The 25,255-nt window shown below is 41.3% G+C and overlaps 2 protein-coding genes across 3 annotated transcripts in view; one reads left to right on the plus strand and one right to left on the minus strand.

Annotated features, from left to right (window-relative positions):
* Nucleotides 1–618, minus strand: part of THOC7 (THO complex 7) — a 19,457-nt gene extending 18,839 nt beyond the window's left edge. Inside the window, exon 1 of one of the 2 annotated variants that reach the window (XM_040246578.1) lies at nucleotides 459–618. The gene's annotated coding sequence lies outside the window, so the exon portion shown is untranslated. Of the gene's footprint in view, nucleotides 1–295; nucleotides 366–458 lie in introns of those variants that run through there. The other variant, XM_040246580.1, reaches the window with a different exon arrangement.
* The window catches only part of ATXN7 (ataxin 7), a 142,865-nt gene that overhangs the window by 3,985 nt on the left and 113,625 nt on the right, over nucleotides 1–25,255 (plus strand). The window lies entirely within an intron of this gene.

A 25,255-nucleotide genomic window follows, 5' to 3' on the forward strand; every position in this document is an offset into this window, starting at 1 on the left:
CGCCCGGCCCACGCCCAGAGGCCGCCCCGGAGGCCGCCAGACGCCAGGTGAGCTCGCCCGGGCGCCGCCGGGGCGGCTGGAGCCACGCGGGGTCCGAACCCCCAGCGCTTCCTGGGGGACGGCGACCGCGGCCCCCACCGCCCCGTTCCCTCTGCTGCCGCTGGGGGTGGGCTCGCTCTCCTCGGGGGAGGCGCGGGGAGAGGGGGCGCCCGGCCCGGGTTGAGCCCGAGAGTCGGGGGACGCGGGGCACAGAGGGGGCGCCTCGCGGGGGGTCCCCGCGAACTTTAACACCCACGCGCGCTTGGGCGGGTCTCGCAGGCGGGCACTCGCGCGGGGCGCGGTCCTCGAGCGAAAAAGGCCCCGGGTTCCAGGTGGCGCGGATCCGGCCCGGGCGGCCGCCCCCTTCCCCTCCGGGGTCGGGCGGGTGCTGGAAAACCGGGACGGAGAAACTTAGCGACCTGCGGGCGGAGATCGCTTAGCGCCAGGGTGCGGGGTGCCTGCCTTCTTCCCCGGGCGCCGGAATCCGCGTCGGCGACCGGGACGGGATGCTCTTATTTATTTCTCTCTCTCAGATTTTCAAAAACTGTCCCCATCTTAAGGGGAAGTCGAAAGTGAAGGGAGAGGGAGGTGCTCAATGAGAAACGTTGACTAGCGTGTAGTTACACATTTCCGGAGCACACTGCCGGAGATACTGGCATCTCTTCCCAAAAGTCACTTTGATTCAACTTCTATGAGTTTCTCGCAAATGGCAACATTTCGATGGTGATGGGCGAGAGGAAACGGGCAGCAGTCCGGCTGATTTGATCTCCACTGGGGTGGATTCAGTGAGCCCCAAGAAGCGGGTCTGAGTTTTCAGTCCAGGTTTGATATTATTATTTTCCAATATTTCTGCCCGCCCCCCCCCCCCCGCCCCCAGTACCCTGCTTCTTCGGGCTGAAAGCTCTTATGGAAGACGGATTTGGTTGTTTCAGTTTCCTTAGTCAAATTGAGTTCTTTCTCCTGGTTTTCTCTGTTTCTGAGAGGAAGAGCTGTACATGCAAATACGTGACAGTGAAGGGTGTATCACCTCTACTAGAAATCAGTATGCATAAAATTTGATTCGCATATATGAAGTAAAAACTTCAATAATGCTCTTCAACAGTGCTCTAAAGAGTTAGCACCTGTGACTATTAACACAAAGGCCAAAAAAAAAAAAGGAAGCAAGTTACCTTGAGTGAATATTTTGATGTTTAACTTGCTCTCCCCCACAGTGCGAAATCTCTCCAGGCTTTAAACTAATACTGGCATAAATTCTGACTGTGCATGATTTCGTTCATTTTCTTGGTTTAGAGGGAAAGAAGACACCAAAAGAGGAATTACTTTAAATCTTAAGTGCTACACATTGTAAATTTCAGGCATCAATTAATTACTTGTCTGTCTCAGGTGGCATTTTGGCAGTAATCATTGTTTAAAAAGTAACTGTCAAGCAGTGAAATGACGTTCTTTTTGAGTTACTTATTATTTGGCGTTATCATCATAATACTGATTTGGAAACAGTATCTAGTGACTTGAAGTAATCTTAACTGTTGTTTATGGGAAAGTATCTCTGCCCCCTGTAACTTAAATTTTCAGGAGTCAGTGTATCCTTCAGTCATAGATGGAGTCCTGACCAAACACTTACTAAGTTTGTTTTGTATTTTGTTGGGCAGTGTCAGAAATTTTCTGAATCAATCAGACCAAGAAAGATGGAAAGACTTTAAAGTTTGAGATATACCTGAAACTAAACATTCCTGAACATTCTTGTCTCAGGTGGTGGCACTTAAGCCTTTTTGAACTTCATGAGGCTGATGAAGCAGATTTTTTAACTTAACTGGCAATTGCATTGACACAGATCTTTTGTGTTGAACATTTAAGAATTATTTTAATCAACTTTTCATCTCATATATAGTGAGAGAACATCTTTTAATAAGTCTTCTTTTATACGATTTATTGTAAATTAACATACTCATGAATGCTAAAGTCAAAGACACTCAAGCTTTAGTCCATACTAACATTTCTTCCTTTCCAAAATCTCTATGAACAGAAATTGTAGATTTTAAACTCTAACAAAACTGATGTGAACTTTGAACATATATGGCTTTAGGTTTGGGGCTTTACTCGAATTATTAGGTTCGTTTTTTTGAGAGTATGAGAGTCTAGTTAAGAAAGTTTCTTTGAGTATTTATTTAATATTAACCTCTGAAATTCTAAAAGATGATGAGAGAGCTAACTGTGTGGTTTCTACCCTGACCCTGTAAAATAGGCATTTCTGTGTTTTGCTTTCAGAGCAAGGATTATCCTAGGGTCTGTGACTCTCAAGGGGTCATGAATGGGCTTCAGGACATTCCTGAACCCCCTAGAGTTGTGACCTAAACTTTTTTTGTGTGTGTGTATTTTTCTGAGGAGGGGGCTAGAGTTGTTTTATAAGAGAGATCCTGAGCCCCCTAATTATAGATATGTGTTTTTATTAAATAAAATGGGAGTTAGAAGAAAAGAGAGAAAATAAGAAAAAAGTAGATCTTTCTGCTTAATACTTGCCTTTTAAGTTGTCTTTAACCTAGTCATGTGGTCTTAGAGGTACAAAAGCACTGCCATTTTATTCCCACAGCAAAGTGTTGTCTGTCAATTGATGAACCATGCACCGCAGAAAGGGCTTGACAGTGCTAGTCCTGGGTGCGTTGTGGCTGTTTTTAAATTATGTTTAAACATTTAGGCCGAATAGATGAATGGTGGATAAGCAGAGGCTTGAGCTCGACAACCAGCTCCTGGGGAGAGTGGTTCATTCAGCCCCACTCTTTTACTGCTCTCAAGCAAAGATTTTGGAAGAAATGAATTATATTTTTTTCTTTAAACATTGATGGAAGAGAGTATTATGGGGGCGGGTGAATAAAATGCTCAATGACATAAAAAGGAACTTGTTTCCACTGTTCCTGTGGTCTTTCCCTTTTCCTCTGGTGAGCCTTTTTGTCATGTGCTTTCAAGTTGGAGAGTGGCTGGAAACACAGGCTTTAGAGTGGAACCTGGATTTGATTCCCATTTCCTGAGCCAGCCAGCCTCTCTGAGTCTAGAGAAGATGACCATTCAGTGAGATACTAAAAGCAAAAGGCTTTCCTAGTAAGTACTCAAAGGTGGTAGCCATTTTGAGGATGGTTTTCTTCTCATCTGTAAAAGATAGCTAATACATTCGTTCAAAGAGAAAATCTTTAATCATACTCATTCCCACATAAACCTTGTGGGACCACCCTACTTTTAACTCGGGAAAGCCTTGCACATCTTTCTGGTTACCGTGGGCAGTTACCTCTGCATTCGTAGGACCTATTAGACCTGTCTGCTCTTAACAATGGGGTTGCATTGTCTGTTAGGCTGGCAGGTTCTGTCTAACTCCTGGGTATGTCACTGCCAAACTAATAGTCGTGCACCAGTGTTTAGAGCTGTGAACCATTCAAAAGCGACTGGACTTGATGGCCTAGAACAGAGATCAACAAACTTTCTGTAAAGGATGAGAGAAGATGTTGCTGGCCACCCAGGTGCCTGTCACACCTACCACCTCCATCAGTTCATGGAGAAAGCAACCATAGATAAAAATAAGTGGGCATGACTGTGTTCCGGTAAAGCTTTGTGGACGCTGATGTTCGAAATTTGGATAATTTTTATATGCCACGAAATATTTTTAAAAATTTTCAACCGCTTAAGTATCTTGTGTACTGGCAGTGGCTCGTGGCATGTACAGGCAGAGGCTGGATTTGACCTGTACAAGGGCCATAGTCTCCTGACCCCTTGCCTAGAAGAATGTTAGACCTGTAAGTCCTGTAGTTTTGTGGCGTCACCAAGCAGCCCTCCCCCCTGCCATTTACTTTCTCAAGAATTTAGTACTTTTGACATGGAGGCTTTATCTCCTACCCCCATTGGCCTCATTAGCAAGAGACTCCAGTAGGTTAGTTGTTACTAGTTACCATGTGTGGCCTTCCCTCCTTAGCACACACACTGTATTCATCAGGAAATTATTTATTGCTAAAAATGTTCTCACGTTGCCCAGTTTTCTGTAGGACTTGATGATTGAGCCCTATCTTGTGTGATGGTTTTGATGGGAATCGGTGCTTTTGGAGCTGTGTTCAGCCTCAAGTTCCTGTCACCCTCTCTGAGCCTTGGTTGCTGTTCAGTCGCTAAGTTGTATCTGACTCTCTGCCACCCCATGAACTGCAGCATGCCAGGTTTCCCTGTCCCTCGCCATCTCCTGGAGTTCGCTCAACCTCATGTCTTTTGAGTCTGTGACACTATCCAACCATTTCATCCTGTCACCCGCTTTTCCTGCCCTCAGTCTTTCTCGGTATCAGGGTCTTTTCCAATGAGTCTCTGGAAAAGAGCAGACTGTGCCCTGGAGGGGAAGTAATTGATACTAGGCCCTCAGGCTGCTTAGGTGACACCCTTACCTGTAGGCGGCCTGCCCCACCCTCCTCTGCGTGATGTTTGGTTAAATCAAGCACACAAAGATTCCTCTTGTGTTCTAACCCCTGGAGACTAGCGCCAGGATTGGTGTGTTCTGAGCATTTAGATGTATATGTCTCTGTGTAATTTCATCTGGCCGGCCCTGAAGCTCTGAGAGTTGCTTCTTCTAGCTTTTGCCTTCTCTCTCTCTTGACCCTTTTCCCTGGGCTTTTGTATAGGATGCAGAATTGGTGGCTGCTGTAATTATTATTATTTTTTTTCCTTCTCTTCCTGCCTTTTTTAGAATTCTCTACTAATTGCTTCTTTTACAGCAAATACGTTATTTTCAGAGTTTAACTTTTCAAAACAACACTATACTGAAAATAAAACCTACATATTGGTTACTTTAGTGTTTTCCCCCTCCAGATGTAAACCTAATGCAATTTGATCAGAGGCATGAATTGACATTTTAGACATTTAGAGATAAATTGCAGTTTTAAAGTTTCTTGGCCATTCAATCTGAATATTAGAAATTTTACATTATTATTCTTAACATTTCAGAGTTTCCTTCTTTTTTTAAAAAAAGGTTAATTTGGTATATATTTTCTGAATGACACTTAGGGCAGTGTAAATCCACAGTCATGGAATGGGAAGCTGAAGTGTAGGAATTTATCTTGAAACAAAGGTGCATTGATGCTTTTGTAATAGCAAAACATAGAAAGTAATCTGAATGCCTATTAATAAAGGCTTCATTAAGTCAATTAGAGCCTACCCATACAGTAAAATGCTGAGCAGTCTTTAAAAAGGATGTGCAGGTTGATATTTATTGATGTGGGAATGATGTTTTAAGAAAACAGAGAATAGCACAAAAATATGTTTAATGTGTAATTTTTAAGGTGGACACAAGCCCTGTGTATAGAAACCTAAAAGGATCTGGAAACACCAAATACTAATAGGAGCTGAGTATCTCTAGGGAGTAATAATTGTGATGATCTCTTTGTTTTTGTGTTGTTTTTTTTTTTCTTTTTTTGGCTACCATGTGCTGCTTTTATAATTAGGAAAAAATGATAACATTATTATTAAAGAATAAACATGCAGATTAAAAACATCTCGTACTTGTGGCTGATTAAGGCCTCACTCCCCAAGATGACCATTCCCCTGTTGTATTGAATGAGAAGTGAAATAGGCTTTCTCATATGTCTTTAAAAATGTTTTCTATATTAGTAATAAGCAAGAATATTTTCCAGACTCTTCTAATAGGAAAGAAAAAAATTCCATACAGGACTCAATAAATATCAATTTTATAAGTAAGTCATATATGGAGGGAATATAGGCTATGGTTACAAGCATGAGCCTCAGCACTTGGTGTGTTGCCTTGTCCAGTTAGACCTCAGTCTCTTCATCTGTAAAATGTGCTAATACCTTGATAAGCTGTTGTGAAGGTTAAATGAGGTAAGTGCTTAGCAGAGTGCCAGATACCTAGCAGTAACTGAGGAGGAAGCAGTGGTGGGAGGTATAATAATCACAGGTATGATAGTGATAATAGTGCTGCTGATAATGGCAATATTAGCTACTAGTATTTCCCCCTTCTGGATATAGGTTTGCATGAGGGCAGAGCCTCGTTTGCCACATTCAGCAGCCTAAACCCTCTAACCAGACCAGGTACCTTGACCAAGACAGGTATGTGGTCTAGTTTCACCCATTCATGCTCCCTGTACCCTCGTATCACTATCAAAGGAAAAAAGAAAGAATGCTCAGAGGCTCACGGGCATAAAGAGTTGGTACTATTTAAATATCAGTAGTTGTTGAATAGAAGGTGACCTAAAGCAAGCATTTTCTCTAGATAGTGTGTGGTGAACTTTTAAAGAAAGGTTTTGAAGTATGTGTGTGATGAAGGTACCTTTCAAGTATGTGGAAGGCAGATCCAGGCACCAACACTGGTAAAGGGAGAATACGTCTTGAGTTCTCTAGTTTTTAAATGTAGCCATTTTGCTTCATCTTTCTTCTCTTAGTCACCTTCAATTGCTGTGTCTTTGTGGTGTAGCTATGATAATTTGAGAAATTTTTCGCTTTATTTTCACTGGAGTTAGCTTGGCCATGGATACATTCTGCTTCCTGCCTGAACCAGCTGAGGTGCATTTCATTGTTTCTGTGTAATCAGAAACACGGACCTGACTGCAAAATATGTAAGAAGTGTAAAACCACATCTCACTGTGACACGGTTATTTGGAAACACTGGAGTGTTGAATTCCTTCCTAGGAAACTTTAAGCTATGCATGGAATAAGAGAATGCAGACATACTATGATTTATCTATTGCTGAGTAATAACAACCTACTCCAAAACTTGGTGGCTTAAAACAGTGATCATTGTTTTGCTCAGTTAGGGCAGGGCTTCTTCCACAGGTCTTGCCTGGCCTGAGGTCAGATCCTGAAAGTTAAAGCAAGTTAATCTCTATACAGGTGCTGCTTAAACCTTCTTGCTAAAGATATTTGCATGGGGCAGGGAGAGAGTGAGAAGTGGTAAGAGGCACATTTTTTAAAATCTCAAAACAAAAACCCAGGATCTTTAAATTCTGCATGAATTTTGTATCCCACTCCATGATTATGCCTTTGTTTTACCATAACATTAATAGTCTAAATTACTTGCCAGTCAAATTTTCTCTCCCAGATCTTTAAGAACATTGATTCTTCTCAACTCAGAATAATAACTAATCAGCTTAAAATCCTTGGCTGTAAGCAACAGAAACTAAAACTGGCTACTTTAAGGAAAAAAAGAGGTTGCTGAAGGATGTGGTGTAGCTCCCAGCATTGACAGTAGAGCTGAAGAACCAGGCCTTAGAATGGATCAGATCCAGGGCAGCCTCAGGGATTTAGGTAGCAGAAGGACTCAGTGGAGAATGTCCTCAGGGTGCCAGGCTTCATAACTTCTCCAGTTGTTTTTAACCCATCTCCCTACTAAGTGTATTGCTCAGGCTCAGACTGGGTGCTGGCAGATGCCTTGGTTCCTGCTTCACCAAGAAAGTGCCTGTTGGGCCAATTGTCAGTCACAGCAGGGGGACTGGATGCAGGGCTGGGAAAACCACAGATCCAAACATTTGTGGGTCTCTCTGTGGGTTACTTTGTGCATTATCTATCACATTTAATATGTGCAACACTTCTCTCCCTCCCAACCCCATATGCCTCTTAAATCTCAGTTTGAGACCCAGTCTTGTGGCTCCACACCACCAATTTCTATTTCAGCTAATCAGCACTTAGCTCTCTATAAGTGCAGCAGTAAATGTATCTATCCATTTCTTATGTGGTAATCTTTTATAAAACATGCATTTCGTTTGTGTTTTAGAAGGAAAGCACATGGACTGTCACTAAACCGTTCTTTGGTAACAGAGTCCCTGTTAAGAACATTTTTACCCAGCACATAGCGATGCCTTTAGGACACAGTGAGATACATACTGTTATTCGCCTCTGCACGAAATGTTTCACACTGTCCTGTGTTTGTTTCTCCTCTTGAAGTGTCTAGCTGCTTTCACTGCATCCTTGCTAATACCTTGAACATTTTAGACCTTCCAGATAAGTTGAAGGCTCACCCTACAGTTATATAGCCTTTAGAATATGAGTTAAACCGTGCTTCAATCAGTAAAATGTGCAATACAAGGTGATTTTATTCAGAGCATTTTCACATATTTTCCTGTTTAATATTTTGAAAGGAGAGAAGAGCATGTCTCCCCCAATTTTTTATGAGAATATGGTTTAGAAAAGGAAAGCAGTTACTCTGCTGTGTATGACAGTTTGGGCAAGAGGACCCCTGTGTGCTTTGGCTACTTGTGCCTTCGTGGAGGGCAGTGCTAGAATGGTGGTTTACCAACTGCAGAAGCCCTTTTTCTGGTTTTCCAACGTCCCAAGCTGACCTGGAGATGGTGAGCCTATGAGTACCCTCTATTTTACTGTGGGGACACTGGTGTGTGATGAAGGTACCTAATAGTCACCTAGCTCCTTTGCAGCTGATTTTGTTTACTCTTGCTTTGGAATCCCAGTATCTTTTTATTTCCCCATAGATAACCAGTGGAGGAGCCGATTTACCGCACCTCTTCTTCCCATGATTAGCTGGTTTTGAAGTACCTCTTGGAGCCCTTCAGTCTGGCCTTTTTTACTTCCTCAGGGTGTAATTACCACCTTTGGTGTAGTCACTTGTCCTCCTCCCAACCCCTGGACTCGTTTCAATGATCTGCTCTGTTTTCTGCTATTCAGGTCCATCACTACATGAAATTTTGAGAGGAGCCCTTGACCCTTTCATTTAATTAAGGTCTCCAGACTGTGTTCTGTTGACAGTTGGGCTGTATGTTAGGCCCTTTTCCCCTCAGTATTAAAGTTTCATTGCCATCTGAACCATCAACATGATCATAATGGCAATATGGTGGTTTTTGTTTGGCCGAATCTTGTAAACTGATAAATCACAAGACTTTTCGTGGCTTTAGAATCTCATTTTAGCATTTAACACTAGTTTTTAAGTCGTCTCTCTTTTTCCAATTTGTTTCAGACACTGATTTCTACAACTTCTAAACATACTCTGTTAGCACTAGTCAAAAATGTAATTTGTCTCATGGTTTCATTTTTGCAGACATTTTGAACCTTTAGAATCCTTGAACTTAATTGTAAAGAGTGCTAGCAGAGTAATGCACTGAAAAAATGTGTACTTTTCATTTCTTTGTATTTTATTCACTTTTTTAAAAGTTTTAATATACTGAACACAAAAGGAGATTAAATATCCCCTCTTAGTACTCTTAGTTGCTCTAAGAGGAGATATTTAAAATTCTCTTCTCTTCTCCTTTCACTCCTCATCCTGTTGATTATTCTCGTCCTGGTAGTTATAACTATAAATCATTTGGAAATTGAAGTTAGAAAAGAGACCATTTACCATAACATCAGGACAGTTTAAAAGGAATCACTTGTTCAAATTTACTAGCTTCCTGAAGCTAGTAAAGATGTTTATGGTTTCTAAGATTCCTTGTTAATTTCAACCCTACAAGACACTGAATAACACATGTTTAGCCATTATAGATTATGAGAAAGGTAGCTCCCCGAAAAGCTAGTACATACCCTAGGTTTCTGTTTGCACCGTAAGTGGCACTGAATTGAAAAATCAGTTATCGCAGTGAACAGAAGTCGTGATGCGGTAGTAGGCAGGCTTCTGAGTGTGTCTGCTGCTTTAGCTAACTGCCAGCAATGATCAGCTTTCTTTTCCAGAGATCTGCTGTCAAGTATTAATCAGCTGTAGCCTGGAAAATTTTTATTGGCTAGCATTTGTGGTGGAAGAAACACCAGTCGGTCTTTTATCTGTAGTCTCTTAGCCATATCATTGCATATGATATCGTCTGTATGGTATTCTTGAAAAAGAAACAGTTCCATTTTTCATCTGTATTAGGAGCACCACAGAGTATGAAAACAGTGTATTTTGAACTTGAAGAATCTAAATTATCTCAAGTTGTGATGCGTCCCAGAAAAAAATGTGCATGTTAAACGTGATTTCACATGCTGATGTTTACGTTGTGAACCAGTTCTTCATTTGAAAACATGGTTCATAAAATGATTGCACTATTGAAAGTCTTAAAATACACAAAAGCCCAGAAACATCATTTGGATTTTGAGTTTCAAGAATTACATAAACTTGATTCTTATGGAAAACTAAAATTCCAGAATCCATATAGGGTTTTTGTTTAATAATTTTTTTCAAGATCGCAGGAATCATAGGTGTTTGTAGAAGTTTGGGGAATTTCTCAAATACACAGAAGGACATAGAAGTTACTCACATTTCTGCTACCTAGAGATACCACTGTTAACATTTGATGTGTAGCCACACAGCTGTGTAGAGAGTTTTCCAATAAAATGTTCTCTGACATGAACACGTAAGAGTAACAAATATTAGAAATGAATATAGGTAGTGAGAACCAAGTTTTGTTCATCCCACTGCAATTCAGTGTTACTCTCAGGCTGAAGAGAGGGGCTTCCCCGCTGGGATGGGCCATGTGAACCATCTTGCTCTTTGGCCAGCCTGTCTTGAGGGGTACCAGAGCATCTTTTCCACTGTCTGTAGTGTATCTGCCTGTCTTTATCTTAGTAATTCTTGCACCAGCTCTGAATGCCTGCTGGTTGCAGAGGGAGATGTTTGGAGTCTGTTGGAGTGGCTTGTTGACATAAGCCACATGGGTTCTTATCAACCTCTTAGAAGGATTCTTTAAATCAACTCTCGATTGATCAAAAGAACTCCCCAATGTTTAGAAATACAGTAACCTCCAGGCTACTCATGCCAAGTGAAAGCAAGGTGGCATGTTTAGAGGCTCCCAGGTGATTTCAATTAACATCTAACCTCAAATCCAGTCGCCTTGGTAAAAGAAAAATCTGAAGGAGCTCAGAGCAGATTATGGTATAAGCCTATGCCTGTCCTCTCCATTGGAAAAGAAAAATGCTAATCTGGTCAGATCTGTTAAAGAGACAGGCAAGGCTGAGCAAAGCAGAATGTTCTCATTCTGCTTGTCTTTTGCCTAGTGCAAAAGAAAGATTTATCCTATGAAAGAAGGAAAGGTCACAGGCAGGTGGCTAGTGTTACAAGGTGGTTGGCTTTCTTTCTGTGTGCCTTGGCTAGTGGTAAAGCACATCTTTCAGTCTGAGAAACTAGCAAAGTGAAGTGACACACAGGTCAACTTCCCCAGGCAGTGATACAAGTTCTAGGTATTTGGCGTGAAAATGCAGTGCTGACATTGATTCCACACCCTCATTGAGAGGAAACCCAGGGAGAAATAGGAAGCAACATCTCTTTGTAAACATATTATTTTTGACATGCAGCACGGTCCTACCTAGAGAATGGTAAAGTGTCACCCCTCCGTTCTGCCAGCTGTTTTCCAAGAGCACCCTCCCATGTTCTCCTGCACTGACCAGTTTAGAAGCTGTCATTTCTGCCTGAGAAACATAAGAGCTTACAGGTAGTGCCTGGTGTGAAGGAATTGCTCTGGAAAATGAATAACCTTTGTGATAACTGCTCACATGCCGAGGAGGGAGATTGCTGGTTTTACAATTCTGTGGTTTGAATTCTTAGTTCTGGCAGGAAGTAGTCCAACTCTAATAGTTCAGGACTTGAATGAAGGGGTTATTTTCAGAGAGCGGAAAGAGTTAAGGGTGACAAGAGGTTCCCATCACCCAGAAATGATAACAGCAATGGGAAGCCGTTATCACTGCTAGGTCCAGAGGAGCAAAGAGAAGACATAGCATTCATTCCTGGAGTCCAGTGAGGGAGCTGGAGCCAAAGAGGAGGGGCTGTCTGACAGGAGCTGTAGTCCCAGAGGGATTTAGTCACTGCCAGAAAATGCATCCCAGACTAGGGAGGGAAGAGAGAAGCAATACTACCCTCCCCCACATTCTTTCCTCCTTTGATCTCCTTCCAGTGCCTTCTATTGGCCAAACCCACCTGGAAGCCTGTCTGCATGAACCCAGGGATGCTACCCATAGAGGTCAGCCTTTGGGGCACAGAGCAGGGTCAGAATGGTGGAAAATTTGTCTGGGGATGGAAAAAGGATCAAAGAGAAAATTACTAGCACACCCTAGTAGCATATTCATAATCCCAGTTTCGTCATTTTATCGTATCATCCTCATCCCCTGAAATCCCAAAATAAACCCTCAAGTATATGGACTATTGATTATGACTCAGTTTGTCTTTTAATATAAATAGCCTAAACAGTTATCCTACCCTTATTAGAGTAATTAAATATTCAGAGAGAGAATCTGAACAATTTTCAGAATTGGAAAATCACTGAAAGACTTTCTGTTGGGGCATTTTGTTCTTGGTTAAAATTAAGATTAAAAATCCATGTGAACTGTAGAAGTGATTTATCCTAAAATAAAAGAATTGTACTTTTAATCACACAGTAACAAAATGGATTTTTGATATTAAAATTATTCTTCAAAAGGAAAGCAGAACTTTTTTTTTCTTAAGTCCTTGACAATTATCCCTTCAGGTCTATTTCCCTAAGGTAGGATGAAGATTCTTACTCAGGCAATCGAGAAATGTAAGAGGAAATTTTTGGCTGTTAAAAGAGGATCTGTTTCAATCCATAACTGTTGATCATTTGGCTTTGAGAGATAGAAAAATAAATAAGATATTTATTCCGCTTTCCAGAAACTTATGGCCAGACAATGAAAAGAGATCCATACCCATTTATGATAATCAGCGATAAGAACTTTAATAGAAGCATCAGCTGTGAAATTAGAAAGAGGGAGAAATGGTTTGTCTTTACCAAAGATTCTCTCATACGGCTTACAAATATTTATCAGAACTATACTTGCTGTGACCTGGAAGATACCAAAGATACAGACCATAAGAAGATACCAAATGACCCTGACATCAAGGGAGCTGGGGTTAGAATAAACGTTTTACTACTGTTTCATTACAGGCAGCCAATCTTTTGGTGCTGTCCCATTGCTTCAGTGATGGATGACATCCAGTATCTTTACCGTGTTCTGTGGTCCTCTGATCTCGCCCCGCCTGCCTCGCCAGCCTTTGCAGGTGCTCTGGCATCTTAGTTCCTCGAATATGCTTCTTTAGAATCTTTTCTCTTGCCACTTCTTCATTTCATGGAAGCTTTCTCTGACCTTCCAGATGAATTCCAGAGATCTTGTTACACGGGGTCAAACTCATTTGTATTCAGGCCCCCTGCTCTTACTCCTTTCGAGCACCTTTCCATTTGTGTAAATGTTCGGTGGCTGTCTTCCCTACCAGGAGGTAAGCATCAAGAGAGCAGGTACCTGTCCATCTGTTTCACAGTTATGCCCTTATCGCCAGTCATGGTGCTTCAAATTGATGCTCAGCAGAGTTGGAAGGAAAAAGAACTGGTTTCAAGCCTGCCCCCTACCATTCACCAGCTTTGTGACCTTTGGTGTTTCACAACTCGGAGCCTCGATTGCTGATCTGTAGCATGGGAACAGTGGTGACTGTGGCACTTTGTCTGTGCGAGGCACTACACTTTACTGCTCTCATCTCCTCCATTAATTCCGAATCGGGAGAGGTGAACTGACTTGCTTGAGGTCACACAGTTTGTAAGTTCAGTTCAGTTCAGTTCAGTCGCTCAGTCGTGTCCGACTCTCTGCGACCCCATGAATCGCAGCACGCCAGGCCTCCCTGTCCATCACCAACTCCCGGAGTTCACTCAGAGTTGCGTCCATCGAGTCAGTGATGCCACCCAGCCATCTCATCCTCTGTCGTCCCGTTCTCCTCCTGCCCCCAATCCCTCCCAGCATCAAAGTCTTCTCCAATGAGTCAGCTCTTCGCATGAGGTGGCCAAAGTACTGGAGTTTCAGCTTTAGCATCATTCTTTCCAAAGAAATCCCCGGGTTGATTTCCTTTAGAATGGACTGGTTGGATCTCCTTGCAGTCCAAGGGACTCTCAAGAGTCTTCTCCAACACCACAGTTCAAAAGCATCACTTCTTCGGCGCTCAGCCTTCTTCACAGTCCAACTCTCACATCCATACATGACTACTGGAAAAACCATAGCCTTGACTAGACGGACCTTAGTCGGCAAAGTAATGTCTCTGCTTTTGAATATGCTATCTAGGTTGCTGATAACTTTTCTTCCAAGGAGTAAGCGTCTTTTAATTTCATGGCTGCAGTCACCATCTGCAGTGAGAAAACCGGATTTAAATCCTGGTCTGATTCCTAAAATTGATTGCTCTTCTCCATACCTGTGACTGTCCTAGGAGTAATTCCAGGAGGTAGGAGCCCTGGATACTAAGTAGCTGGGATGCTGACATCAATGAGGAAGCTAGCTGGAGTGCTTTTACACCAGTTTAGGGAATCAGCAGTGGGATTAGCTCCATTTGGATGAAGAGGTGGTGACTTCTGAACTGAGCCCCAAAGAAGCTAGCTAGATACAGAAGCAGGCCTGCAGCGTGAACACTCTGAGGCCGTCTCTGGGGCTGAAGAGTGAACAGCCTTGCAAGCTGGCCGGGGAGCGGCTTTCTGTAAAATGCTGTAGGGAGACTTCACTGGGTTTAAAATGCTGTAGGGAGACTTCACTGGGTTTTCCTTATTAACCACATTTTGGAAGCAGGAAGTCTCAGTTTGGAGTCCTTTTGAGGGCAGAAGTGTTCCAAGCCCTCTCACTTTGGATCTCTGTAGCAAAGATACATTTTAGCTGATTCTTTCATTCCACTGTAGTGCCCAGTGCAACAGTGTTTGAAAAAGGTAAGGGACAGACGTTTATGTGCAGTTGTTTGATATCATACTGTTGTTGTTTGTTATGCTGTTTTTTTTGTAAGAGTAGGTTGCCTAGCCCAGATGCATGGCACCCACACACGAGTTCCTTCACCTCTCTAGCCTCAGTTTCTCATTTGGAAATTTTTGTTCTGTTGCTAAGTGGTATCTGACTTTTTGGAATTAGGGACAGTTAAAATAACTATTTCATAGGCCTGTTGTGCTACATCTACATAGTATCTGGCACAAAATAAGCTTTCAGGAAATGTTAGCTGTTATTGTTGTTAATATTTCCTGTCATTCTGGTCCATGCCTCTTGAATGAATGGGCATTGTTTATTTATCAAAGACAGGTTAACTGGGGAATAGGGAATTGACTTTTTTTTTAAGATCACGATTTTAGGGTTTACAAAGATAGTAAAATTGGCAATGAAAAAAGGTAATGGAATACTTCAGTTGGGCAGGCCTACTGTGTTTCTCAGATGTGAGTATGATGAAACGTGAAGTGTGAACACGAGCCAGTTCTTACAGAATCCATTGTGTGAGCTTGGGCTGTGCTTCCCATGCATTCTCCTTGAGAAGTAGGTTTGATTATATCTGTTTTACAGATGGGAAGTTATGATCTTTTCTAAGATGTTATCAGACAACTGCAGAAGTAGATGCTAAGCCATGTGCCCTCCAAACCATTTTGTACCTTCAGTATTGTCAAGGCCTGACTTATTTTTCAACAGCTTCAGCAGCTCAGCTGAGAGGGAATAGTGGGAACAGAGCTCTTAATTTTTTTTTTTTAATCCATTGGATTAATTGGAAGCACTAGGCATATTGGGCTGTGTAGTGTACAGAAGAGGCTCAAGAAATGTTTACTGAATATAAATCTTAATCAGATAGAGTGAGAAAACAATGACAGAGAAAAATCAGTATAAGGTCCTGGTACCAATCTATTTTCTATTTAAAAAAGAGGAGGAGGGGGAGTGAGGTCACCAAAGATTTTATTCACATAGTCTGTTTACACAGACTGATGGTTGGAGTCAGAGGTGAAGAATTTTTCTGTGTGTGTTGCATGGGATTAACTCCAGTTTGCCTCGTTCAGTTTTCAATGGAAATCTGTTTGCTTCCCACTAGGCGTCCCCACTACAGAGTTCTGGCTCTGTCCTTGTGTTCCACTGATTAGTCTCAACAAAGATAAACTAAGTGTAACATTATTCAGACCGTAAATAGGAAGGTGTAGCTGCTGTCATAGGTCATCATCGATGGATTTCATAGCTAGATCTGATATTTGTGTTAACTCAGATAATTAAGAGCTCACATAAAGAAAGTAGCATTTAATGGTAATAAGGGCATAAAGGAGGAGACCTTGCATAGAACAGAAAGCATGCCACATTTAATTCTAGATTTTGGTTCCCTGCCCCCAACCATGGAAAACAAACAACTCTATTCTCTTTCTTTCTCCACTTCTCCCACCCCCCAGGAACTTCATTAGAATAAGTCATTTATTGTCATATCGAACCTGAAAGTTTGGCCTGACAGAAGGCAGTTTGATTACTAAGCATCCTCCTCATGATTTAGCATGTTATGCTGCAAAATGAAGGTATTAATATTTAATGAGATAATTGTGTTGATTTACTGTACAAGTAGTTCATGTAGAAATTTAAAAGCATCAAACTTGAATAGACTTTGATAAGCCCCAATTCTCAGATCTTAATTTCTAATACCATTTTCCAATAAAAGGAACCAGACATAACTTAATTCTACAGGTGGGGAAGGTAATAAGCAAGATGAGCCTGGAGCATATTTTCATGCCAGAAAGCAAGAAGTAACAAAAAACCCACACAGATGCATAATACACATTGATGCGGTATGTCAAAGGGACACAGGAGCCTAAAAGGGCTCCTGGTGGTCACAGCTGGGATGATTGAACTAAATAATAGTTTTAAATTATAACTCAAGACATAAAATAAATATGATATACAATATACATATACTACATTCTAGTAAAATATATAAATAATAAGTAACATAGCAAAATAATAATATAAAACACATACCCCTAAGTCCATACTGATACAAATAAATGACTGAATAATAAGCAAGTGAGAGAGTAAATTTTCGATGTGGAAGAGTTCAAACAATTTTTGTCAATAATCTCCAGAAAGGAAGTGAAGCATAACTGCCCATCCCTTAAATGTGGGCTTTGCACAGTGACTTCCTTCCCCAGAATACAGTATGGAAAAGGAGGGAAGAACCCTTACAGTAGAGAAGCCTGACAGATACTACATCTGCCAAATGATCAAGTTAAAACAACCAGTGACAAATGAACACTTGATGTGAAGTAATGAGGGGTTGCACTTCAGCTTCGTGGTCTGCCGCCCCCAATTCAATAATCTCTTTATAATCATGAGAAAAACACTGGACAAGCAATTCAACTCTTTCTCCAAAGTACTTCACCGATACTCCTCAAAACTTTTGTCAAGGTAATCAGAAAAGGAATGTCTGAGAAACTGTCACAGTCTAGAGGAGTACAGGAAATGGGACAACTAAATGTAATGTGATATGGATGGGATCTTGGAGCAGGTAAAGGGCATTAGGCAAGAACTAAGGAGATCTGAATGAAATATGGACTTCAGTTAATAATAATGTGCCAATATTGATTCATTTGTTGTGACAAATGTGACAGTAAGAGATGAACAATGGGGAAACGGGCTGTGGGGGTTATATAGGGATTCTCTGTTTAGTCTTTACAACTTCTCTGTAAATTTAAAGTCACTCTACAATTAATAGTTTCTTTTTTAAAAAAAGACTGTTGCAAAGATGAATCTATGGTTCAAGTTTAATTTTCATCATGCTGGGACCCTGAAGTAAATAAAACAGCCTATAGTGTCCTAGGCTGATTAGAGTGGAAAGTGGAGCAACTTCCTTGCTGTTGTCTTGTGAAGCCATGACAGTTTGTTTGCAGAATCAGAGAATGAAGTATTTCTAAATGTTATCTTGTGGAATTTCCTACCGACATGACTTTTTTCCCCCTTTGTTTCTGCCCAGTAGCAGTCCCTTGAGTGGCATTTGCTGTCCTAGTTAATCAGAGGGTAGGAGAAATGAAAAACTCTCCTCTTTCCCCTCCTACGAAGTTTCAATGGGCACTGGAAATGTAGGTCAAATTGCATCACTGTAGGAAGGAGCGAACAGGAAGGTATTTATGAAGTGCTGCCAACCTCTCATTAGATTCCGAGTCATGATGAACCAGTGTTGAGCCAGCTTAGGTGTGAGATACAGGGAATCAGGGAGTCATGTTTTTGATGTAGTCCCAGAATGTTACATTTGAATCATTGATAAAAAGATCCCTGTCTAAAGCCCTAGTGAAAATAACTGACAGTGGCTTCGTTTAATTTGCATCTCCCACTTTCTGTAATTCTTTTTGTCTCTTATTTATTATTGGCATATTGCAGCAATTTATATTAATTTAGCCAGAGAGATGTTTGAATTATAGAAATGATTGCCTTGTGTACATAAAAAATAAATCTCATATTTGGTAATCACATATGTCTAAGAATACATTTTGCAAATTACATATAATCATACGCTCAATAGGATCTTGATTATCATACAGAAATCACAGAATAGGTTAATAAGTTATATTTGAAGTGTTGTATTTGATGGCGCGCTCTCTTTTTTTTTGTGGCAGGATCTTACAGATTTTTAAAATAAGTCTTTAAACACATGTCCTTATTTTTTATATATTGTATACTACTAGCCCTTTGTAAGATATCTGGATGTTGGCTGTCAGCATGGTTCATGTTACTGACATTGACCTGAACAATAAGCATCCTGACAGCAACATCAATTCTAAAACCTACTCTATTGTCACTCTCTCCTAGGTTTTGTCAAGATAATCAGTAGTTCATTTGTATATAGAATGAAAAATTAAATGATGAAATATATTTGCATAGGCTTGGGCATTATTTAATCTTTTAAGATGAATAAATTGCTCTATGAAATATATTTAATGCCAACATTTAACTTTTTTAAAAAAGAACTTTATTTATGTTTTCACTGTGCTGGGTCTTCCTTGCTATGAGGACTTGTCTTCAGTTGGGGTGAGCGGGGGCTACTCTTGCTGCAGTGCACAGACTTCTCACTGGGAGGGCTTCTCTTGTTGCGGACCACGGACTCTAGGGCTTTGGGCTTCAGTAGTCGTGGCTCCTGGCTGTAGAGCACAGCCTTGATAGTTGTGGCTCACGGGCTTAGCAGTATGGGGGAATCTTCCTGGATCGGGGATCAAACCCATGTCCCCTGCATTGGCAGGCGGATTCTTTATTGCTGAACCACCAAGGAAGCTCTAGCTACTTTTCTTGTCTGTTTTAATTTGTAATTTTGAAATAATTCAAGATTCACAGGAAACTGTGAAGATAGTACAGAGAGGTCCTGGTTGCTCTCCACCCAATTTCTCCCATTGATTACATCTTATCTAACTATAGTATGGTAGCAAAGCCAGGAAATTGACATTGGTATATAAAGTATGGGTATAGTTCTGTGCCCGTTTATCCCATGCAGAAGCATGTAACCACTGTAGTGATCAAGGTATAAAACTGTCCCATCACTGCAGAAATCTCCCCTGTTCTACTTCTTTACAGTCACAGTCACTCCTGTTATCCTCACAATCACTAACTCCTAGCAACCACTAATCTGTTCTTCAACTCTATAATTTTGTCATTTTGGGAATGTTACATATATATGATCTTTTGAGACTGTTTTTTTTTCATCAGTATTTTTTATTTTTTTGTGCTTATAACTTTTATGGTTTCTTTTTTGTTGTTGTTGTTAATTTATTTAAATTGGAGACTAATTACAATATTGTGGTTTTTGCCATACACTGACATGAGTCAGCCAGGGGGTACATGTGTCCCCCATCCCGAACCCCGCCTCCCACCTCCCTCCCCATCCCACCCCTCTGGGTTGTCCCATTGCACCGGCTTTGAGTGCCCTGTTTCGTACGTCAAACCTGGACTGGTGATCTGTTTCACATACGGTAATATACATGTTTCAATGCTGTTCACTTAAATCATCCCACCCTCGCCTTCTCCCAGAGTCCAAAAGTCTGTTCTTTATATCTGTGTCTCTTTTGCTGACTCGCATATAGGGTCATCGTTACCATCTTTCTAAATTCCATATAAATGTGTTAATATACTGTATTGGTGTTTTTCTTTCTGTTTTTCAGTATTTTAAAAATAATTTTATTTTAAAAAGAATATATATGTTAAACGTCTTAAAGAAATATTCATTTTTAAAACAACTTGTGGGCTTCCCTTGTGGCTCATCTGGTAAAGAATCCGCCTGCAATGCGAGAGACCTGAGTTTGATCCCTAGATTGGGAAGATCCCCTGGAAAAAGGAAAGGCTACCCACTCCAGTATTCTGGCCTGGAGAATTCCATGAACTGTATAGTGCATGGGGTCACAGAGTCAGACAAAAAAAATCGAAAAAAATAAAACAACTTGTTATCCAGAGTTCGATTCACGAATTTTCAAACCTGTGTTTTTCTAGCTTGGATGTTCTATACTCTGTGTTGCTATATTTGAACAGCAGCTAAAGTCACATGTGCCAACCTAATAGCTGATTATAGCATTAACCTTATTGCCTACTGTTAAGGACGATACTGTGAAGTTAAAGGGAAAATTAACCCGGGAAAAGCCAATTCCATTGACAAAGTAAATATTACAGTTGATTACTGAGCAAGAGTAAGAAGCCCAAATATATACTTTAATTGTACCAAATAAAGTAAGTGACCCACATCTGTATTCCATTTGATCCTGAAAGAACTCTTTAAAGAAGAGAGACTTTTTGGAACAGGATATTTAAATGAACAACAGTTGAACTCTTCACATTAATTAACTAATGTAAAGATTGTGGTACAGAATTTTACTGTATGTGGTTAATGTGAGAGGTCACCATAAGAAAGTCTGTGTCTGTATGATGTTAATAAGATTTTTTGGAAATGGACTCCTATGGGTGAGTGAAGGTGGGAAGCCTCAGAAGGAAGAAATCTTCCTCAGATGCCAGTGTGTTGTTTTCTAACAAAATGTAAAAAAAAAAACAAACAGAAAAAGACCTCTGGGAGCTGTAGGAGGACAGCTTAGTGTTTGGCTACAGCTAACCATACCGTGGCTCTAGGGAGCCCGACATGGGGACTTCACTGTGATTGAGCAAATAGAAGGTGGGTCCCAGGGCACCATTCTGAGCTCACCTTTGGTGAAGGAGTGAGCCTTGCTCCTCGGCTTGCATAGAGGTCCTGCTCCTGCACAGATATTTACAAATGGGATACTCATGTAACTGGCATTTGGTCTCCATTTGACTATAGCTCCTGGCATTTTAGACAGTCTTCCTCCCAGATAGGAAAATATCCTTTGTAATTAAAATCAGCCTCTATTTACTGGCATTTTTCTTTTTTTCTTTTTTCCTTCAAGCAGCATATGACCCTACTTAAAGTAGCTGTTGGAAGAGAAGGGAACAATCATTTCTTGACCATTGAATATATGCCAGCCACTATGCTATGTATGTACAGTCACATATGGAATTACAGTATGGAAAAACTGCATTCATGATACTCATTAAGTGATGGGTCTGAAATAAGCAGCGTGCTAGGTAACTCTTCAGAGCATATAAGCCTTTTTTCTCGGTCAGGTACATTTAAGAGGCTGTGGCCAGTTTTCTCGGTCAAGTACGTTTAAGAGGCAGTGGCCTGAAATACTATATATATAAATATATATAAAACTTCATATATATATATAAAATATATATCCACTCCAGTATTCTTGCCTGGAGCATGGATAGGGGAGTCTCGCAAGCTACAGTCCATGAGTCTCAAAGAATCAGACACAACTAACACCTGCACTTTTTCACTTTCACATACATTATATAGAGAGATAATTTAAAGACTATATATCTATTAATTAACTTAAATATTTATACAAAGTATGAAGTGATACAGAATTTAGAGATGTAAGATCTCACCTTCCTGTTAGCAGTTTTCTATCCAGATGAGAAAAATAAGTTATAAGTACAAGAAAAACCAACTAAGTACAGGAGTGAAAATTACGTAACCTATTAATACAAGGTGTATAATAAGGCAATCTATAATTAATTACTTAATAAATCTTTCAGATTGTAAATGCTGTAATTGTTCAGAGGAAATGATTATTGATCTCTGACCCTTGATTTTGTTACCTGTAACATGCATATAATACTTATGTCATAATGAGAAATGAATAAAATAGGCATGTATTACCCATTACTTAATGTGTGAAAGTGGTCATTGCTCAGTTGTATCTGACTCTTTGCGACCCTGTGGACTATAGTCTGCCAGGCTCCTCTGTCCATGGAATTCTCCAGGCCAAAGTACTAGAGTGGGTAGCCATTCCCTTCTTCAGGGGATCTTCCCCACCCCGGAATCAAACCTGGGTCTCCTGCATTGCAGGCATATTCTTTACCACCTGAGCCACCAAGAAAGCCCATTACTTAGTGTACTTTAAATAAATTATAGCTGTGCCATTGGCAAGGAAAATGCTGATGACGCAGTAACAATAATACTGTATTAGTGTAGGTTGACTGCTGTCACTGCCCAAGAACTCAGTAGTTTAACACGGTCCATGTTTATTTCTCACTCAAGCCACAGCTCTGTGTGTGTTGGCAAGGAGGCTCTCACTTTCCCAGGCACTCACGGGTGAGATTTTGTGGCTTTGCTCACTTCTTGGTGCTTGGAACCCTCTCCATTTGACCAGCAGAGGGTATGAGAGATTGAGGATTAAGAAAAGGAGGTTTCTATGGGCCAAGCCTAAAAGTGGCATCCAACATTCTGTTCACGCTTTAGGACTCGGTCATATGGTTATACCTTACTACAGTGCGTATTGGGAAAGTTAGTCTAACTGTGTGCTCAGGAGGGGGAGAATGTAAGTATAGGTGACCACTGGCAATCTATCATAGATAATAATTAGAGGGGCTTAATAGAAGAGGAGGGATTTTTTTTTCTGGATCTTTTAAAGAGAGATTTGTAGTAGACTATTCAGCCTGCCTTTAGGTAGCATTAGTTCAAGAGGAAGGATAGAACTTAAAAAGCCTGCAAGCATTGTTCATAAAAATTACACTTTCGTCCCATTAGCCACGGCCTTTATTGTAAGCCATTTTGTAGTGACCTTGGACAAGCCATCTAACTATTTTAAATTCCTATTTCCTTCCTTATTAATATTGTCCATAGGACTGCAGTGAAAATCAAATAAGACTGGGCCTGTCAGATACTTAGCACTGGGTCTAGCCCAGAGTAAACACTCAATGAAAGTTATTATTATTGATAATGTTAATATGTATGACCCCAGAACTAAATAGTTGCTAGCTGTTCATTTATCTTTCCTAAAGGACCACCTCAAGTAGCAAAGAATGACTTGACTGAGTTTATATGAAGTTTAGAATTCTGGAACCCCAGTTTGGTAATAGGAGATTAATGTTTCTCTGGCAGAATATTAGAGGAGAAACTGTCTCTGTCCCCCCAGGCTTGCATCCTTCCATTTGACTTCACAGACTTTTTATTCCTCTCGGAAGAGGATAACAGGAGTATTGGGCTGTAATTTACGCGTCCTCCCTCCTTCCCGGAACTTCCTCAGCTCTATGGTGAATTTGTCCGGGAAGAGTGAGGTTAATGTCAGAAGAGCTACTTTTTGCTCAGGCCTGATGGCAAGTTCTTAGCAAGAGAAGAACATCCCTCCCAGGTCCGTGTTACTTTCAGTGGAAGGATAATTGTCAGGGCTTGTGGTTCCGTTTAACCCAGTTCTATTCAGCAGGCATTTATTAACAGCCCTGAGGAAACAAGATTGAAATGTTGCAGATCTTGCCTCTAAGAAACCCCCTTAGGGAGATGAGTTTCTTGAAAGGTAAGAAGAAAGGAATGCAAGGTGGCGGAAAGAGCAGGTGTGAAAGAATAGAGGTGGGAAGGAATGATACAAGCCCACCTCAGGGATGCACCTGCCTCAGGTCTGCCCCTTATTGGCCTCTCCTCACAAGCCTCAGTTTTCTCTCTGTTAAAGGAGTAGCGTAAACGTTCCAACATCATAGACCTGGGAGGATCAAGTTAGATGACACACATAAGTGTTACTCACTCAGTCATGTCCAGTTCTTTGCCTGCCAGGCTCCTCTGTCCGTGAAATTCTCCAGGCAAGAGTACTGGAGTGGGTAGCCATTTCCTTCCGCAGGGGAATCTTCCCAACCCAGGGACTGAACCCAGGTCCTCCCGCATTACAGGCAGATTCTTTACCATCTGAGCCACCAGGGAAGTTAACAATGTGTTAATAGTACTGGGCACATAGTAAGCGCTTAGTACATGACAGCTGCTACTATTGTTACTGTTTTCGTGTGCTTCTGTAAATCAACCTGTAAACCCACTGACTTGACCGAGGATTTTTCACAGACAAATTGGGGCACTGGGAATTCTATTACACTTTTGGTTCTCTCTTAGGGTTCTGGTAAAACAGTGTACTGTAGTCACCATTGATGGAAAAAATGGCCTGCTGACGCCTGAGCTAAAAGGATAGAGAATCCAGTATAACTCAGAGAAGTCTGGGAGAGTTGGGACTTGAGATGGAAGAGCCATGAGACCTGAAAGGGCAAAGGGAGTGAGGAATGACTATGCTGAACCCTTTGGGGAAGAGAGAGGCTGAATGTGGGTGTATAGATAGAAGCTGTCAGAAAACAGAGGGTCCTTTAAAAATGTTAAGACTCCACATAAGAAGTTTCATGGAGGGTCAGGAAAGCCCACAGCTTTCCTAAGATGTATCCTGGAAACCTAGGCAGAGGTGCTGCAGTCCTCCTAGCAAGTGGCTTCAGCTCCTCCTTTACCAGTTCTGTTTTCAGGCTAATTTGGTGTTCACTGGAGTGACCCTTAGTGCAGTCCCTGTGGCTCAGGAGTTACAGAAACTTGACGTTGTCTGTGGCGGATTGGGTCCAGGATTGCACTGTGGACCATCCAGTCCCATGGTATCCACTGGTTCTGCATCCACAATTTCAACTGCAGATTGTAAACATAGTGTCGAATCAGATGGTTGAATCCATGGATGAGGAACCTGCGGATGAGATGGTCAGCTCTGTAGAGTTTCATTCTTAAATTTGTTTTGCCAGGGAGAAAACTGGTCAGGGTGAAAGTGAGGTGGAGCTTGAGTCGGAGGACAGTGAGTAAACTGCTGCTGCTGCTGCTGCTAAGTCACTTCAGTCGTGTCTGACTCTGTGCGACCCCATAGACAGCAGCCCACCAGGCTCCCCCATCCCTGGGATTCTCCAGGCAAGAACACTGGAGTGGGTTGCCATTGCCTTCTCCAATGCAGGAAAGTGAAAGGTGAAAGTGAAGTCACTCAGTCACGTCCGACTCTTAGCGACCCCATGGACTGCAGCCCACCAGGCTCCTCCGTCCATGGGATTCTTCAGGCAAGAGTACTGGAGTGGGGTGCCATTGCCTTCTCCGAGTGAGTAAACTAAGGACCCCATTTAAATCATGCTTTTGGAGAATATGCCCACAGTTGACAACCAGCTTTAAAAATTTTGGTTTATA

The sequence above is a fragment of the Oryx dammah genome, unplaced genomic scaffold (genome assembly GCF_014754425.2).
Source record: "Oryx dammah isolate SB20612 unplaced genomic scaffold, SCBI_Odam_1.1 HiC_scaffold_9, whole genome shotgun sequence".
Taxonomy (NCBI): domain Eukaryota; kingdom Metazoa; phylum Chordata; class Mammalia; order Artiodactyla; family Bovidae; genus Oryx; species Oryx dammah.